We start from the raw sequence: 19585 nt of genomic DNA on the forward strand, positions 1-19585 counted from the left end.
CACTTTGAACTCTACTGCCCTGCCCTCAGGTGACCAACCGTCAGACCCGCCATTTAAATTCTCTGGGAATTTTGAAAAATCCCTTCCCGTTTGCTCAGCTAGGCGTGGAGTGCTATCAGCGAATCCTTCCAGGTGATCATGCCTCCGCGCGCCAGGCGAGCCCCAGTATGGAGCAATGGCGAGTCGCTGGACCTCATCAGTGTTTGGGAGGAGGCAGCTGTCCCGTCCCAGCTGCACTCCAGCTGTAGGAATTACGATACCTTCTGGCAGATGAAACCTTCAGATCTCAGCCATCCGTGTTATCACCGACCGAAAGACTCGAAAGAATCAGAAAGAGGCCATGTAGAAGCAAGGAAGACATGTTGCATGAAGTAATGCAGCATTCAAGTAATGAAAATCAAAACGTGCAGGAGTGGCGGGAGAGTGAAAGGAGGGTCCGCCAGCAGAATGCGGATCGCCGGCACCAAAGCCCGGACCGGCTGCTAAGCATCATGGAGCGCCAAGCGCACTTCAATACAGGCGCTCGTAGCAACGCAGCCGGAGCCCTACCGCGCCCGCCCCCACCCCCACAGCCCTTGCCCCAAAACTCTTTCCCTTGTGCTCCCATGTCACCTCCAACCCACTTTCCCCAACATCCGCCACCAGCTGCCTCCAACACCTGGAGCTTCACCACTCAGTCCTGAAAACTACGACCCTTACCCACTGCACTCAACCCCCATCACCATGCAGTATAGCCATCCTGAAGTGCAGCACGCATTGCACAGCACTCCAGACAGGACATACGCAAATCTGTGATTGTACCGTTCCCCACCCCCTTGCCCTTTCTGTTTCCCAAGCAGTTGTGTCTCTTTTCACTAAATGGGTTTTTTGGCTTTGAAAACATTCTTTATTATTGCATAAAGTAAAAGATACCTTAGCCCAGGAAAGCAACAGGCACTGCAAGTCAGCGTCTCAAACACAGATTCCAACTAACATTGGAACCACTGCACTTCACTCCCATGCAGGGCATCAAACATTACCGGTGGCGTTCAACCTCAAATTGCTCCCTCAAGGCATCCCTAATCCTTGCAGCCCCGTGCTGGGCCCCTCTAATAGCCCTGCTCTCTGGCTGTTCAAATTCAGCTTCCAAGTGTTGAACCTCCGAGTTCCATGCCTGAGTGAATATTTCATCCTTCCCTTCACAAATGTTAGGGAGGGTACAGCACGCAGATATAACTGCTGGGATGCTGTTATTGGCCAGGTCCAGCTTCCCATACAGAGAGCACCAGCGGACCTTTAAAGGGCCAAAAGCACACCCCACAGTCATTCTGCACCGGCTCAGCATGTTGTTGAAGTGCTCCTTGCTGCTGTCAAGGCTCCTTGTGTAGGGTTTCATGAGCCACGGCATGAAAGGGTAAGCGGGGTCTCCAAGAATCACAATGGTCATTTCAACTTCCCCTGTGGTGATCTTCTGGTCTGGGAAAATAGTCCCAGCTTGCAGCTTCCTGAACAGGCCAGTGTTCCGAAAGATGAGTGCGTCAGGCACCTTTCCGGGCCAGTCTGCGTTAATGTCAATGAAATGCCCATGGTGATCCACAAGCTCCCAGAGAACCATTGAGAAATATCCCTTCCGATTAACATACTCGGAGACTAGGGGGGCTGGTGCCAGAATTGGAATATGTGTGCCATCTATCGCCTCTCCGCAGTTAGGGAAACCCATTTGTTCAAAGCCAGCCACAATGTCATGCACGTTACCCGGAGTCACGGTTCTTCTGAGCAGGATCCGATTTATGGCCCTGCAAACTTGCATCAACACAATTCCAATGGTCGACTTCCCCACTCCAAACTGGTTAGCGACTGATCAGTAGCCGTCTGGAGTTGCCAGCTTCCAGATTGCAAGAGCCAGCCACTTCTCCACCGTCAGGGCAGCTCTCAATCTCACGTCCTTGCACCGCAGGGTGGGGGTGAGCTCCTCACAGAGTCCCATGGAAGTGGCTTTTCTCATCCAAAAGTTCTGCAGCCACTGCTCATCATCCCAGACTTGCATGACGATGTGATCCCACCACTCAGTGCTTGTTTCCCGAGCCCAAAAGCAGCGTTCCACGGTGGTGAGCATATCCATGAATGCCACAAGCAAACTCATGTCATATACATTCCTTGAGTCGATATCATCGTCGGAGCCCTCACTGTCACTTTGGATCATGAGGAATAACTGGACTGCCAAACATGACGTGCTGGCGAGACTCGTCAGCATACTCCTCAGCAGTTCGGGCTTGTCAAGTTTCCTTCCCCACTCTGAACTCTAGGGTACAGATGTGGGGACCTGCATGAAAACCCCCTATGCTTATTTTTACCAGCTTAGGTTAAAACTTCCCCAAGGTACAAACTATTTTACCTTTTGCCCTTGGACTTTATTGCTGCCACCACCAAGCATCTAACAAATACACAACAGGGAAAGAGCCCGCTTGGAAACGTCTTTCCGCCCCAGATCCTCCCCAAACCGTACACCCTCTTTCCTGGGGAAGGCTCAATAAAAATCCTCACCAATTTGCATCGGTGAACACAAACTCAAACCCTTGGCTCTTAAGAACAATGAAAAAGCAATCAGGTTCTTAAAAGAAGAATTTTAATTGAAGAAAAAGTAAAAGAATCACCTCTGTAAAATCAGGATGGTAAATACCTTACAGGGTTATCAGATTCAAAACATAGAGAATCTCTCTAGGCAAAACCTTAAGTTATAAAAAGACACAAAACCAGGAATATACATTCCATTCAGCACAGCTTATTTTATCAGCCATTAAAACAAAACATAACGCATATCTAGCTGGATTACTTACTAAGTTCTAAGACTCCATTCCTTTTCTGTTCCTGGCAAAACAACACACAGACAGAGAGAACCTTTGTTTCTCCCCCCCTCCAGCTTTGAAAGTATCTTGTCTCCTCATTGGTCATTTTGGTCAGGTGCCAGCGAGGTTATTCTAGCTTCTTAACCCTTTACAGGTGAAAGGATTTTTCCTCTGTCCAGGAGGGATTTTAAAGATGTTTACCCTTCCCTTTATATTTATGGCAGGGCTCCATTCCCGCAGACCAAACGGGAAGACCGAGCGCATAGAACTAAAAACACTGAAAGACGGCGCCCAACGTGGACGGAAGCAAAGGGAATGCTAGGATGCAAACCGATGCATCATGAGGTGTTGGGACAGGACCCAGAATGCCCCACACTCCCCACCCCCTTCCCACAAGCCACAGCGCCAGAATGGGAAGAGGTGCTCTGCAGGATAGCTGCCTATAATGCACCATTCTCAATGCCTCTGCAAGTGCCGCAAATGTGGCCACGCCAGTGCGCTTGCAGCTATCAGTGTGGACGGACTGCAGCGCTTTCCCCACTGCGCTTTACGAAGGTGGGTTTAACTCACAGCGCTCTACATCTGCAAGTGTAGCCATGCCCTAAGAGTAAAGTGTGTATGTTTAAGAAATTACTTTGCAAATCCTGTGGTTCCTCCCTTTAACTGCTCTGTGGTCCCTGAGGGGCTAAACTGAAAAGAGAAGTAAACAGAGATGAAGGGGGAATCTGGGAAAATGTGGAAAGTGCCTGGAGAGGCTTGGGATGTCCCAGCACTGCCTTTAGGTGCAGTCTCAAAGACAGACAGTCCCAGTCGTCCCCCTCCCATCTCCTCATCTGGTCTGTCTCTCTCCAGCATCCTGGCCTCCTGTACCAATCTAATTCCCCAGACTCCTCATCCATTTGCAGTCTGCAGCCCCAGGTTCTGCTTTCAATCTCTTTGCCCAGCCAGTCCCAGTTCTCCAGAATCCCAGCTCTTCATCAGATCCATCTGCCATTCCCCCTCACCTCCTTTCTGCTCATGGTATATGGAGATACCAATGACATAGGGAAGGATAGGAGAGAGGTCTTGGAGGCCAAAGTTAGGTTGCTGGGTAAGAGATTGAAGTCCAGGACCTCCATGGTAGCTTTCTCTGAAATGCTGTCAGTTCCACACGCAGGGCCAGCTAGACAGGCAGAACTGCAGATTCTCAATGCATGGGTGAGACAATGATGTAGGGAGGAGAAGTTTAGATTTATTAGGAACTGAGGAATCTTCTGGGAAAGGTGGAGTCTAAACAGCCTATAGCGGTGGGGATATACTACAGATCACCTAACCGGGATGGTGATAGTGACCGTGAAATGCTCAGCGAGATTAGAAAGGCTACAAAAATAAAAAACTCAGTAATAATGGGGCATTTCAGCTATACTGACGGGATACATGTCACCTCAGGACTGGATGCAGAGAGAGTTCCTTGACACCTTAAATGACTGCTTCTTGGAGCAGCTAGTCTTGGAACCCACAAAAAGAGAGGCAATTCTTGATTTAGTCCTAAGTGGAGCACAGTATCTGGTTCAAGAGGTGAATATAGCTGAACGGCTTGGTAATAGTGACCATAATATAATTAGAGTTAACATCCTCATTGCAGGGAAAACACCACAGCAGCCCAACAGAATAGCACTTAATTTTGAAAAGGGGAACTACACAAAAATGAGGAAGTTAGTTAAACAGAAATTAAAAGGTACAGTGCCAAAAGTGAAATCCCTTCAAGCTGCATGGAAACTTTTTAAAGAACCCATAATAGAGGCTCAACTTAAATGTATACCCCAAATTAAAAAACATTTAGGAACAAAGGAGCATAAACTCTGGCAAATGAAGTGTAACACTATAATGAGGAAGGCCAAGAAAGAATTTGAAGAACAGCTAGCCAAAGACTCAAAAAGTAACAGCAATTTTTTTTTAAAGTACATCAGAAGCAGGAAGTCTGCTAAACCACTAATGGGGCCATGGACAATCGAGATGCAAAAGGAGCACTCAAGGACCATAAGGCCATTGCAGAGAAATGAAATTAATTCTTTGTATCGGTCTTCATGGCTAAGGATGTGCGGGAGATTCCCAAACCTGAGCCATTCTTTATGGTGACATATCTGAGGAACTCTCCCAGATTGAGATGTCATTAGAGGAGGTTTTGGAACAAATTGATAAATTATACTGTAATAAGTCACCAGGACCAGATGTTATTCACCTAAGAGTTCTGAAGGAACTCAAATGTGAAATTACAGAACTGCTAACTGTGGGAGATTAAATCAGCTTCTGTACCAGATGACTGGAGGATAGCGAATGTGATGCCAATTTTTAAAAAAGCTCCAGAGGTGATCCTGGCAATTACAGGTTGGGAAGCCAAACTTCAGTTCCAGGCAAACTGGTTGAAACTATAGTAAAGAACAGAATTATCAGATATATAAATGAATATGATTTGTTGGGGAAGAGTCAACATGTTTTTTGTAAAGGCAAATCATGCCTCACCAATTTACTAGTATTCTCTGAGAGGGTCAACAAGCATGTGGACCATGATCCAGTGGATATAGCGTACTTAGATTTTCAGAAAGTCTTGGACAAGGACCCTCACCAAAGGCTCTTAAGCAAAGTTAGCTGTTATGGGATAAGAGGGAAGGTCCTTTCATGGATCGGTAATTGGTAAAAAGATAGGAAACAAAGGATAGGAATAAATGGTCAGTTTTCAGAACGGAGAGAGGTAAATAGCGGTGTCCCCCAGGGGTCTGTTCTGGGACCAGTCCTATTCAACATATTCGTAAATGATCTGGAAAAAAAGGGTAAACAGTGAGGTGGCAAAATTCGCAGATAATACAAAACTACTCAAGAAAGTTAAGTCCAAAGCAGACTGTGAAGACCAACAAAGCGATCTCACCAAACTGGGTGACTGGGCTACAAAAATGGCAGATGAAATTCAGTGTTGATAAATGCAAAGTAATGCACTTTAGAAAACATAATCCAAACTGTACATATAAAATAATGGGGTCTGAATTAGCTGTTACCACTCAAGAGAGAGATCTTGGAGTCATTGTGGATAGTTCTCTGAAAACATCCACTCAATGTTCAGCGGCAGTCAAAAAAGAGAACAGAATGTTGGGAACCATTAAGAAGTGGCTAGATAATAAGACAGAAAATAACATACTGCCTCTATATAAATCTATGTTACACTCACATCTTGAATACTGCGTGCAGATGTGGTTACCCCATCTCAAAAAATATATATTGGAATTGGAAAAGGCACAGAAAAGGGCAATAAAAATGATTAAGGGTATGCAAGAGCTCCCATATGAGGAGCAATTAATAAGACTGGGACTTTTCAGCTGTGAAAATAGACGACTAAGGGGGGCTATGATAGAGGTCTATAAAATCATGACTGGTGTGGAGCAAGTAAATAAGGAAGTGTAATTTACTCTTTCTCATAACACGAGAACTAGGGGTCACCGCCTGAAATTAAAAGGCAGCAGGTTTAAAACAAACAAAAGGAAGTATTTCTTCACACCATGCAGTCAACCTGTGGAACTCTTTGACAGAGGATGTTATGAAGGTCAAGATTATAACAGGGTTCAAAAAAGGATTAGATAAATTCATGGAGGATAGGTCTACCAATGGCTATTAGCCAGGATTGGCAGGGATGGTGTCCCTAGTCTCTGTTTGCCAGAAGCTGGAAATGGGCAGCAGAGGATGGATCACTTGATGATTACCTGCTCTGTTCATTCCCTCTGAAGCACTTGGCACTGGCCATTGTCCAAAGATAGGCTACTGGGCTAGATCAACCTTTGGTCTGACCCACTATGGTCATTCTTATGTTCTTCCACCCATCCCACTGGTTCTCACTCCTTTCAGCTCTTTGGCTGCAAGTCCCCTTGCTCACTCAGGTCTACTCTCCACCCTCTCCTTTACTCCAAATGCCAGTTTCTTTCACCCCCTGCCAGCTTCCAACATCCCTTAGGCTTTTTCTCCCAATCTACTCACCCCTGTCCCCTAGTCTCTGCATTTGAATCTAGTACTTCCTCGTCTGGGCCCAGTGGGATGGGGGAGGTGGTAATTGAGAGCACAGGAGAAACAGGCTCTCTGCTCTCAGTTCAGGTATCTGGACCCAACACAGACCGCAGCAGCTGAGAGCTGCAATTGTAGGGAAAGTCCTGCTCAGCCCCAGGCTGGAGCATGCCAGTGCAGACACAATTGCCAGGGGGAATGGAGCTGCTAACCTCAAAGAAGTCTCTATTGGGTCTGTGTGAACTCTGACTTTTCAAAGACTTCTCATTTGGTCAATTTAGGTAGATTGTCGGAGACAGCAAAAGCCGCATCCCTGGCACAAAGGCCACCTCCTTGGGGAATTTCAAGTCCCTGCTCCAAAGCCTGGGGGCACTAGAGCTTTTCAAAGAAAATGTCATCAGAAGTGTTTAGCATTGGTAAGCACTGTCTACATAGACTAAGGCCAGAAGGGACCACTGTGGTCATCTTGTCCCCGCCTATAACAGACCCATATCATCTGGCCTAGCCTCATTCTCACGAAAGCTTAATGACTTTGACTGAATGTTTCAGGAAATATTCAGCCTCAAGGCAGACACCCAGCATGGGAAATTTCAGCCCAGCCAGTTACAGTTTGACAATATTATAAGCAACTGAAAACAAAGGCATATCGTGAGAAGCCCTGGGCAACCTTAATAACAGGCAGTGCTGGCAACGCCCCGTATAATGTGAGGCAGTCACAGCTGGGCTGGAGCGATGGGATGTCAGTCAGGGCCAGCGAAGGTCAGGATGTCAGAAATCCTCCTGATTTGAATTCACACGCCAGAAATCTTCTTTGCAGCGCTCCACAGCTCCTCCCCAACTTCAAAAACAACTTTTGACACCTAGCTCCAGGGTCTGACCCCTCCAGGTGCTTGGCTCAAAGGGCTGAGCAAGCCAATCCCCATGGGGTGCAATGGAAGTCGGGGCGCTGAACACCTGCCATGACTCGGCCTTTGGTATGTCATACAGCCAGTCGGTGGAAACCACACCACACTCTGCCAGTTCAGCCCGGCCACAAGCAGGGGTGACCCCTGTTACCTGCTAGTGGATTGGCCACTGCTTACACCTGGGTTGAAGTTGGTCTTTTATGTTAGCTCTGTTTTCTTTGTACCAGCTTGTGCCATCAGATTTTTTGCTGCCTGCCCAAGGTAAATAAGATGTGAGAGCAGAATCATGTCCAGAGTCCAAAAAACAGCAATTAATCCAGAAACAATAAATTAATTATAAAATGCTGTTAATACCTGGAGTGACCCCACCAGGAAGCCAAATACCCTGAAGACAAACCACGGAGCAGGTACTTTAGGAACGATTCTTCAGAGTTGGTATTCTAAAGGCTGGTGCCGGTGTCAGGAAGGGCAGGGCGAGTCACTTCTCTCCCCAACCTGCCTAAACACCCACTGTAACCCCTTTGGGGTTTAGAGAGCATGGCCCCTTTAAATCTTTTCCCGGGGGACAAGGAGTTGATTGTTCTATGAGGAGAAAGTCCTGTTGGGAGGACAGGGGAGCGGGGAGGGGGGAAGAGCACGACAGGGTATTTAAGCCCTCCTGCTGGTGTCGCAACTTTTTGTTAAAAACGGGCAAATTGTCACATATTTTCTGTCTCCCCTCAGTCGGTACTGGTGGGTCCCGCTGCTGGCTGGATCCCTGCTTGCCAGCCGCCTGCCCACCAGCATTGAGTGGGGGGACCCAGTGGCTGACAATGGGGGTGGGTGTGCAAAGCTGGTGGCAGGGTGTTCCCCCTCTCGCTGTCCTCTCCCTGCTTTGCCCCTTCACCTTGACCCCAGCCCCGCTGCTCCTCCATATCTGCACCAGCGGGGAGTGTCCCGCTCCCAGCACTGTGCGGAGAACCAGCCCCTGGTCGGAGTGCTCAGCTCACCAACAGCCGGGCCAGCAGGCTACTTCTTTCCCCCACTGCCTCTGGCTGGGCTGGCCCCGCAGGAAAGCTCAAGACCCTCGGCTTGGGGTGTTGGCCAGGAGGAGCCAAGCCCTGCATGTGCCAAAGCCCCAGGCAGCGCTGGCACAGGGAAGCCTTTCTGCCCCTCAGCTAAGCTCTGGAGCGGCGGCGGGGGGAGGGAAGCGATTTCCAGCCTGTTTGCATCCCGACCCTGCAGACTCCACAGCAGTCCCCCGGACAGAGGCCTAGCACCCTCTGCAAGCACCCCCACCGCGGAGCACAGGGTTTGGGCCGTCCCCTAGGCACCCTCCCCTGCTGAGCCACCTCACTGGCCAGGTTCACTCAAGCCCCTGCAGTCAGGTTCCCTGGGCAGAATGCATCCGTAGGGCTTAACCCCTTCCTGCGTGCGCAGTAGCCAGGGGACAGGAGGCAGCTGGGTTATATCGGTGGCCAGCAGCAGCCTGGAGGTGTTAGCTGCCTTTCGACACCGTGTGGGCAGGAAGGAGCAAGGTGCTTCCAGCCACGGGCAGGGGGAGAGGGAGAAGAGATGAGCTCTGCAAAGACATGGGCCAGGTCATCCCTCCCCACCCCGCCACCCCCGCTGTGGCTGGAAGCAGCTTCCATCCTTTCCCCCCAGCACAGTGCGGAAAGGCTGTTGCTGGCCACATTCTGGTGTGAACCCTGGCAGAAATCTGGGGTGGGGGGCATGTGAACTTGTGTGCCACCCCCCCCCCACACACACAGGTTGCCTTTGGAAGATGTGGTACGAGGTACCAGGAGAGGCGGGTCCGGCCCAGGGGCCCAGCCAGGCATGGAGAGTGGAGAGCACCAAGCAGGGAGGGTCGAGCCTCTCGGTCAACCTGTCACCCCGCTGTGTCGGAGAGATGAACGGGAGTGTGTGTGTGTCACCTCTCTCCATGTGAACCCTAAAGCCTAAAAGATAAGAAGGGAAATAAAAGGAATCCAACTACTCAGTGTTTCTTTTTAACAGGGGCTCAGTCAACTTGATGTTAATGTTAACATTTGTACTGCATCGTTCTGATTGATTGCAGCTGAACTTGCTTGAATACGAGTAATTTTACCAGGTGTCCCATATTCAGCATAGGGAAATATGATCACCCTAAATAAGAGGGAGGCTGTTAGCTTGTTACGTGGGGAGGCTGTCACTCTGTGTGGCTTTGCAGAGAGTGACAGAAGAGGGCACCAGAGAGGTTCGTTGAGGAAACTTTACTGGCGCTGAACACAACCTGGAGCACCCAAAACTCACCACTGGACTGGAACTTTGCTCAAGACTCCTGAACTCTGTGTGTAGACACATTACTCGGTGTCAGCCCTTTCAGACTGTGCTACCACTGGGCCTGTGGGGCCTTTTGTTGAATGTAACCCTGTTTTTGACCGTTTCTCCTGGCTTTCCCCCTGTTGTTTTTCTCCTTTCATCCCTCTCTAAATAAATATTTCCCTTTCCTGTATTCATTGTACTCTTCTGGTTCACAGTGGGGACAGGTGTCTCTGGGGTGGAAGGGGCTTTCCCTGATGCATTCCTGCACGTGCCTTTTCTTGGCCAGAGCTACCTGCAGAGCAGACTCTATGTTGGCCATGAGGGCGCTAAAGTTACACAACAACAAAAACAGGAGAGAAATTTCTCTCTAAAGATCAAAAAATAACAAAGAAGGAAGAACCCAGAACCACTGGAACTACAAGCAAAAGGCTAGAAATCCCCTTGAAAAGGAACTAACGATGAGTTTATAAAAAGCAGGAGGGGCAGGGTAATTGGTGGTTGAAGGCAGGAGGGCACTGTCTGTCCCTTATTTCTCTGATGCTCCCACCTGGGAGCTGTTCTTAAACATTTAGAAATATTCCTTTTCGCTCTCTTGGTGCTTCTGAGTGCACACCAGAAGCACTTCAACTCAGAAATGGGCATCTGGCTGAAACACCTTTTGGGTAGCGGCCATTAGATCAATAAATCAGACATTGTTCTTCAATGGAGGGAAGGGATCTTCTTATTGAGCATGAGAGACTATTATTGGTATTGAAAAGGCTGCACATTTGCTTCATTTACTTCAAGGAGCAACATGCCCTGTATCTGGCCACTACACTACATTTAGCTATATGCAGGACTAAGCTCTTATAATGACAAGCACAGTGTGACTGGCCCCTTTAAAAAGAAGCTGTGCCCAGTGCCACTGTGACTGAACCTGCTGCCCAAGTGGGCTTAAAGAAAGGCACCTGAGGAAGTGGTGGCAGAGAGTTAGAGGCTCCTACAGATGAGTTTGATACACCAGGGGAACACAACTTCAGCCAGGTAGGGCTGGAAATGGCCTCCTAAAAAGAACAAGGGGCCAGGAAGAAGAGAAACTTTGGCTTTCTTCCTTGATGGCTGCTAGCCTATGTAGGTTTTTATACCATGCTAATCACCACAGTATCTGAGCACCTTCCAGTAGTGCATTAAGGACCGTAACCACACGTGTGTCGTGTTGGGGTAGTGCCTTGTTTAAAAGTAGAAAATACTTGTAGCTATCCATTTATATGAGAAAAGGTTGCTTTCCTCAGTGTTGATTGGACGATTGCGGGTTTGAAGAAGGAAGGGGAGACTTGCTCTCAGACCCAACAGGGTTGAACACTCAGCATATAGGGACAGTTGATATAAGCAGTGCTTGTAGCACAGCCAACAATCCAGAATCTTGCTAAAGTTCTAAGTTCTGCATATTGATCACCCACACAGAGAGAAGCAACACGAAAATCATTCCGGTTGCAAAGTCAAGCACTCAAAAGTTGGGAAATGCCAGACACAAGGCGGCCACTGCAGCAGGTGACTTTAACAGTCCAGTCATGCAAATCATGCCCCCAGGTTTCAATAATAGCAACTCTATCAAATGTAGTTATCAATGAGAACGTTTAGTTCCTCCTGCTTCTTACCCAGTCTCCTAGCAATGGTGCATAAACAATTCAGTTTCTTCTCTTCACATTTCTTTACCGCCTCTAGTCAATATCTTCCCAATACCCTGAGTTAGAACCCCATTTGACAGCTTAGTACCCTCCCTTTGTACTGTTAGAGGAATGTCCTCCTAGCTGCGTCACTAGTCTCCAAACCGTGAGATTATCCCCCACTTCTGAGATGCAGCCTGCCCCATTGGTACAGCCCCTCTCTCACTGGAACATGTCACTATAGCCCTGAGGCTGCAGTACAACCCTGGAGCAGCTTAGCTCCACTCGCTGGCTTGTGGTGAAGGAACCCATTCCCTGTGAGTTTCTATGAGCCAAGCCCTGCGGGGATGGGGGAGGGAAGGTTGGCTCATCACAGGCTCAATACACTCTGAAAGGGGCCTAAGAGAGCAATGCTCATCAATGATATGTGGCCATCACCCCACAACAGTGCTAACAGCATTCTGAGGTTGAGTGTCATGCATGCTGTGTACAGTACACCATAGCATTTCACTGAGAGCAAGGATGGGTTATCTGTAGCCGGGGAGAAATTCACAGGGTCAGACGCTTCCCTCCATTGGCAGTGTAGGGGGAGAAAGACAACGACTCTGCATCTGCAGTGGCACGGGATTGCTGGCTTTGCAGCATGCTCTGTAACGGGACTCTCCACTCACCTCTAGTCAGGCACCTCGCCCTGGCCGTTCTGGTGAATCATGTTCTGGTGAATTTACCTCCCACCTGCCAGCCATCCAAACTGCAGCTGCTGAGATGATCTTCCTCTCCTGGTGCTGTCTTCCCCACTTTCCCAAGTCTGACTCTGGCTGCCCTTTTTCCATATCCAGTTTGGACTTCTCCTTCTTACCTCCAAAGCTCCCTATGCAAACATCTCCCTGTGTAAAAAATATCTCCACCTCAGTCATCTGCTCCTCCCCTCCCACTCCCACCTTACAGACCCTTCTTCCTGCAGCATCCTGCTGCTACTGGGAAGGACCCAGCAACCTCCGCTCAGGCTCCCCTTTCTATTCATTCCATCAGACTCACCCGGTACCTCTCCTACACTCCTAGAGTGACCCCTTTAGCCTGAGTGAGAGGGGCTTGTGCTGATGGACCCTGGTTCAATCCACACCAATGCCTGTCGTGTCTGTATGTGGCCAGGGTTTTACTTACCTATCATTGTAGGTTGTTCAGCCCATTCCCAGCCATCTGTGGTACATCTTTTGGTTCTTGCCATCTCTGTGATGTCGGTCCTTCATCTGTACAAGGACACGGCATATCAAGGCCAATCCAGCAGCTCCCATCCGGTCTTCACCTCCATGAGAGACAGCGCATCCCAGCCTGACCACAGAAGGACAGGGTGGTGTTCTTCAGGGGAACCTGCTGGAGCTCCAGTCTCCCCTGATCCACCTCACCCCCACACACTAAGGGTTTTCAGAAGATACTGCTAATCTCAGCTAAACAAAGCAGCTAAAATGAGGTCAGTGTGAGTGGATTCACTGAATAGACTGGTTCTAAGGAAAGAGGAGATTCCTTCTCTGCTCTCATGAGATTCCCATAGGAAAAGTATCTGATGACAGGTTGGGGACAATACAAGCCCTCAGCCCCTGGAAAGCTAGGAAATCAGGACTCTGGGATTTAAGGGTTGTCTCTGTCCTGCTGGAGGGAGCAGAGCTGGAGACCAGAAAGGGCACTGGTGTAATTGTATGAAAGACAGTGACCTCTACCTGTGAAGGTGGCTGAAGCTTCTTGCAAGCAATAGAGTCCAGGATCCTTACGCCTCCTTTGGCGATGCTTTTCCTAGGAATAAAATCAACACAGTACAATGAGAACAACGTCTGAGTCCCAGGGCTGGGATCCAGGGATAAGGGCTGCTCTCAGCCAGGATGCGTACCAGGAACTGGATCTTTGTCCCAAGAGCTGCAATCACCCAGATGAGTGAGTAGTTCCTACCTCTGTGAGGGGGGTGTAGTTTTCCATCTAACTCCTCTCAGTTTGACAGGATGCGGTCATTGCTCCCCAAGCTGGGCCAGCTGCAGGCTGTGTTGATGTAGGAGGCATGGACAGATCCCAAAGCCTGGAAGACAGAGAAGGGAGGAAGCCCCTGCTCATTTACCATTCAAGGAAGGGAGAGGAGAATGAAGGGGGGAAGTGAAGCTGCCCTGTGGGGAGGGCACTAGAGTAGAACCCAGTCCCGTTCCCAGATCCACCCCATGTTTGTAGGTGTGACCTTAGAGAGGTCCATCACCTTCATTCCCTGTCTGTAAAATAGAGATAATAGTTTCTTCCACAAACACACAGGAGGTAAGGGGAGGACAGTCCCATTATCTGCATGGGGCTCAGGCGGTCTGTGCACAGATTGTGCCAGAGTGAGGGGAGAGACCCAGAGTTTGCTCCCTACAAGCAGGAGAGGAGATGGGATCAGAAGACCGAGGAAGGGGGATGGGGTAGGAACCGCTGCCACAGATGGGGCTTATGGATTTGGTCAGTGCCAGACCCTTGGTACCTTCTTTCAGTAAATGGTTTCCCTACTGAGAAGACTGGCCCCTCCTGTCATCGGCAGTCCGCATACTATTTGAAGACCTTCCTAGTGTCCTCGAATGCCCCCTTAGTTCTTCTTGAATGTGATAGATTCATTGAATCAGATTGCTAGCCAGGAATTTCGGAGAGGCCATTGCTGTGTACGATGAAATCAGGGGGAAATCTATAGTTAGCCAAAAAAAAAAAAAAAGATGTCATTGGTAAATTTGGAGCTGATCTGTCCTTTCAGCTGAAGGTACACAGTCACAGCGGGATGAAGCGTGCCATCTTGGTTAGTTGTTCTATGATAGTCAGTTCCACCATGTGGCCATTTGATTCAGGGAGTTCTACAATGAAATCCCTGGCAATGGCTGCCCACGGCTGGGGCAGGGTCTCCAGAGGCATAGGGTGCCAAGAATTTTGGTGTGTGGTGCCTTGGTAAGAGCTCAGAAGTCACTAGTCAACATGTCTGAATTTCAGCCCACATCCAGCACGACCAAACGAAGCAGGAGATTAGGCAGGAGATTTTGAAGCACCCAAAGTGGCCTGTTGGGAGGTGTCCTGTTTCAGATGTAGGACCTTCAGCGGGGGACATCCTGGCAGAACATACAGGCAGTCCTCAGTAAATGTTATTGGGTCCCACATGGAATGTTGTTTCTCATTCCCTGTGCAGCAGGTCATCCTAGGAAGCTGATTTAATAAGCATGATTGAGGTATGGCAACATTAAGCACGTTGCGGGGCTTGAGGAGGAAGGGCTGTTCCTGACTAGCTTTCTCCCTTCTTGGTTATATTCTCCATTAGGGGATAAGGTCATTCTTAGTTCCAGTTGGGCAGTTAAGTAATCTTGAAATTGAAGCAGGAAAAGAATATGGTCTAGCTGACTTGTCCCTGATTCAGTGCTTTGGCTTTGTGCAGATACTGGAGGCTTTTGTGTACAACCTTGTGCTGGGTATCGAGGCCCCTTCAGCTACTCACACCAATCTTCAAATAAGGATTTAATCAGAACCTACTAATTATCAAGGGACTCCTACAGTTTTTGTCTGTGGGGTGAGCCTCCAGGAGCGGTATGCACAGGGGTGCAGCAGGTGCTGGCAGCCATGCCCCAGAGAGCATGGCCCTGATTGATATATTAGATGTGTCAACTTCTATGATGAATGCTCCAGTTGGATTGGGGTGCGCCAGAACAGGTGCAGCGGTGAAGGCAATTTTGAGCTGTTTGAGGGCTTGTTGGGCCTTGGGTGACCAAACAAATTGGACAGTCTTGTAGAGGAGAGCTATCATGGGGGTTATTTCTACTGAGAACCCTGGGCCGAAGCAGCAGTAAAATTGGTGAAGCCTAGGAAGCACTGCTCTTTTTGAGTACTTCAAGCTTCCTCCCAGTTGTGGATGGCTTTCACCTTATTTGCATCAATCTTAATGCCTTCTGGGGAGAGGATGTACCCCAAAAACTCCATGGAGAGCTGACTAGAGGTACACTTTTCCAATTTTGTATAGAGACCATGCTGCCGCAACCTCTCTGGGGTCTGTTGTGGGGCACATGCTGCTCTGGGTTCTCCAAAAAGAGAAGTATGTCATCTAAATAGATGACAATGTATTGATCCAGAATGTCCCCAAATACATCACTGATGAAGTGTTGCAATGTCAATCCAAATGGCATCACCAGACAATTAAAGTGTCTCTAAAAAGTATTGAAATCTCTCTTCCATTTGTCCACCGCCCAAATGAGTGTTAGATTGTAAGTCCTTGGAAGTCTACTCTGACGAATGCCCGTACAGGTTTCATGTGATCCAATAATTCTGGGATTAAGGATAGGGGATAATGGTGCCAAACTTTCACTTTGTTCAGGGGCTGGTATTCTACAGAGAGGCATAGAGTCCCTCCTTTCTTCTTTCCAAAGAGGGCCAGGGCCTCTGTGGGAAATGCTTAATAGTAAATAAACCCTTTGGATCCGTTTTCATGATTTCACGCAGGGAGAGCCACTAGTTCTGGTTCGGACATTGCATAAATACAGCCAAAGGCAACTTTCGGGCAAGGTTTAGGTCAATACGGCAGTCATAGTCTTGGTGCAGAGGTAATGTGTCCTCCTTTCTTTTGAAGATGTCCACATAATCCTGGTATTTATCAGGAATGTTGGGTGTCAGAGTCAAGAATGGTGGAATAGGTCCAGGGGCAGAGGCTGGTAAAGGAAACCCCAACATTTTCAGTCACCTCCATTGAGCCATTCTGGCAGGGGCAGCACAGGGCCAGGCTCAGGTAGCAAAGCCTTGAGTCACACCTGGTATCCCCATTTACGTACAGGCCACTTACTTCTGGAAAGCCTGCTTTTCTGCAAACAGTCGCACCACCTGATGTCACATGTTGCATCTGATAATTAGGTCTAGTGGTTGGAGCTGAGGTCACAGCTAGACATAGGATTGCACCTAGGCTAAGAGTGGTGCTAGAATCAAGATCCAGGAAGACGCCGGAGATGATGATGTGATCAGAGTCTGTAGACAAACCAGAATCAGAACTGGAGCCAGAGTCCAAGTGCAGGCCAAGGGTCGAAGCCGGGTGATCAGAGTCCAAAGTTAAGCCAAGTCGATATCAAGCCAGAGTCCAGATACAGGCGGAAGGTTGAAGCCGGGTAGTCAGAGTCCGAGGGCTTGGGGAGGATCAGGAGGAGGAGGCAAGGCTGCAGCGGGTCAGTTGTGGGGCTGGAGCAAGGCTAGAATATGGCAAGGATAATGCTGAGCCAGAGTTGGTAGCCAACGTCGAGAGCCACTGACATTTCCATGAGCCTTACGTATGGTGAAGTAATTCAGCCCAGGGTAGGAGCTCAGTGTCTCTGACCCAAGCCCCAGGGCAGGCGCAGATACTGCTTCCTGACTCATGATGGTGCTAAGCAAACTCCACACCCTTCTTGTTCTTCCACAGGGTGCAGGAATCCAACAAGGTTCTGGTCACGCAATAGCTGGGTGTATCCTTCCCAACTCACTGACCCAGTGGCTCCCATCTCGGATACTCAGGTGTCAGCCAGGGAGTCACTGAGCGAAGCCGGATCCCTCAAGACACAATCCGCCATTAACTCAAGGTCCCAGAGGTTTCCTGTTATGCCACTTATCAATGGATCCATGTAACACACACAAACCATGGCCGTTAGCAAAGCTCCAACCCAGGATCCTCAGCCTCTTGTAGCTGGACACTGTCAGCTGGAAATAAGGAGTAGGCTCTGGCCCTGTATCCAGGACACAGCCACTGCAGGGAGACACAGCTCCACATTTGAGCTGCTGCAATGCACCAGCTGAGAGTCCTTACCTCCCCCACCTTGGCCATATTCCTGTAACCAAGGCGCTTGGTGTTCCCGAGCCCCTCCCGGCACCACAGCTCCTTGGCATCTCTGACGTTCAGCCCTTGGAGAGAAAGACACGCAGGTTTGTGAGGTTTGCCATTCTGGTTTCAGTGCCTGTCTCCTTCTGTTCCCATTGCTTCCTTTTATATATATATATACCTTCCCTTTATATTTATGACGGCATCTAATGCTGAGAACCCCCCACTCCCACTGTAGTCAAGATCTGGCCCTAGGTAACCAACTGGTGACATCCTACAAGTTTTGTGTGCGTCCCCTGTAGTCCCTGCTCCTGCCCCTGACTTCCCTATGGGCTCTTTCCCTCCATGTGTTTCAATAGCTCCATTCCTGTCCCCTCACCAGCTGGCGAGCCCCATGGATGGACTGATTTTCCTGGGCGGGGGAAGAGCTGGGCTCTGAGATAAAACAGCCAATTTCCCTGGCACTTTCACACTCATCTCCCTGATTCAGGGAGCAGGGAAGAGAAATAATCAGCATCTATGCTGAGGTCCATCTCAGAGGAGGGGGCTTCTTTCTATAGGCTCCCATTGCCCAGCAAAATGAGTCTCAAATGAGGGACCTCGTTTCTCTTGGGGTCCCTCTGCCCAGCTCCGGTTGGTCTAAAAGGAGAGACCTTAGTTCTATAGGAGTCCCAATGTCCATCTGCAGGTACTCTGAGGATTCATTTCTATAAGGTGCCATTGCCCAGTTGGGTTTCTTACCCCTCTTCTGCAGCGGTAGCTGGTAGAGCCAGTAAATCCCACCCTTGGTTTGCCGGCTGATGTCATCTGGTGGGTCAGTGATATACAGACCCAGCTGTGCCACAAGGTAGCCCACCTTGGGGAAGTCAGATGAGCTCTGATGGAAGGAGGAGGAGAGGGGAATCCATCAACATTCTACCTTCAGCTCTCCATCTGCCCTGGGCCAGGAGTCTCTCTCCTCCCACTCCATCTGTAGGAGGGGCTGGGGGAGAGGAGCTACAGCTAGAGATCTCATTCTCTCTGCCCCCAGGGGAGCTTGGAATAAAGGGACCAGGGAAAGGGCCCTCTATGAGGATTCTCTCCTCAGCTGCTCCAGAATGACAAGGGCCCTGAGGCCAAGCATGAATCTGCCAGCCAGTGGGCTCTGGAGCACAGTCCCTTACAGACCCAGGGGGAAAAACTTAGCCAGGAGATGAGGGACGTGCCTCAAGCATAGTTGAATCTCAGTTCTGACTCTGGCTCCACACAGGAGCCATCAAAATCTCGAACCCCTGCAGCTGCAAATCCCACAGCCTGTCAGAGCCAGCCCTGCCTCTGCAGGATGCCGGGGTCAAAGGTCACTTACATCAACTCCAGGGAGGCAAGCAGTGAATTGCCACAGGGCAGTGATACTCCGTATGGCCCTGGCTCTCTCTTGCTTCTCTCTGGAGTGCATCCAGAAATTGACATGCTGTGGGAGAAGGAGGCAGGTGAGGGTCAGGAGGCAGGTGCACGTGCTCTACAAATGAGCTTGTCGTCCTCCCCATGGGGCTGAGACATTGTGCTCAGGGTGGAAGAGCTGACTGGCTGATTGCAGAACTTTAAAAGGGACTTCTTGCAATCAGGACGCTGCCCAGGTCCTGCTGGGCACAGGCTGTCATTGTCTCTCTAGCTGGGGAAAATGTTAGGCCTGGGGCTGGTCCATCCTCTCTGTACCTGATCCATGAACAGCACATCAGGATCAAGGCACATGCCCTGGCCCCTCCCCAGACGCAAAGGCCTTGGTGGGATGGAGGGAGTGGCCGTGAGGACAATCCCTTTGGGAACTGCAGTGTCCATATCAGAAGAGCTGATTCCCTGAGGATCCTCCTGTACTCAGGGTCTTCCTAGAAAGGAGCCAGTGACTTTTCTTAGAGGCTCATGTCCTGGATCTCACAGGACTTTCAGTCTCTCAGTCCCCCAGACCCTGCCACTGTGCTCACCTCCAAGAGGTGCTCCAGCTTGTCCATGGTGGGGGTTTCTGTCAGCTCCTCAGCATGACATCCACGCTGTCTGTATAGGCCTTGGGCAGAGCCTGCAAGAGGAGGGAACATCCGTCCG

This window comes from Eretmochelys imbricata, chromosome 2, assembly GCF_965152235.1.
Source record: "Eretmochelys imbricata isolate rEreImb1 chromosome 2, rEreImb1.hap1, whole genome shotgun sequence".
Taxonomy (NCBI): Eukaryota; Metazoa; Chordata; order Testudines; family Cheloniidae; genus Eretmochelys; species Eretmochelys imbricata.